Here is a 606-nt window from a genome sequence, read left to right on the forward strand (position 1 = left end):
GGGCGTGGCCCACTGGGTTGACATGCCTGTGGTGGTCATGGCAGACTGGGTGGGTGTGGCCAAGGTGAGTGTGCTCACCTCGATGTTGCTCGTGGGGAGGGATGTCTGTGGGGGCCAGGCAGAGTTGGGGAAAATCCAGGGGGTCTCTGGCAGGTGGGGCAGTGGGCAGGAGGCTCGTCCTGTGGGGTGAGGCGAGGCAAGGCGAGGCAGGGCGGAGCGGGGGTGCCATTGTCGCAGGGCAAGGTGAGGCAGAGGCCGGGGAGGCTGCTGCCTGACACCATCGGCCCCCGCACACAGAGGCCAGCGACCGCATGAGGGCTGACAGTGTCTGTCCACAGCCAAAGTCTACTGGCCCCTCGATTGGCACACTCTGGGCCTCCGCAGCCCACCACCACCAGTTATTTATTTTTATTTATTTATTTATTTAAATTTATATCCCGCCCTTCTCCTTGCGGACTCAGGGCGGCTGACAATCAGGTAAAAATACAAAAATAACACTACAAATTTAAAATTAGTTAAAAGGGAAATATTTGAATTTGGTCAAATTAAAATATAATTAAAACCCCCTCTAAAAGTTTCCCCTAGGCCAGTCCCGCAAGCTGGAAT

The sequence above is a fragment of the Protobothrops mucrosquamatus genome, unplaced genomic scaffold, assembly GCF_001527695.2.
Source record: "Protobothrops mucrosquamatus isolate PMUCROS unplaced genomic scaffold, P.Mucros_1.0 scaffold_45, whole genome shotgun sequence".
Taxonomy (NCBI): domain Eukaryota; kingdom Metazoa; phylum Chordata; class Lepidosauria; order Squamata; family Viperidae; genus Protobothrops; species Protobothrops mucrosquamatus.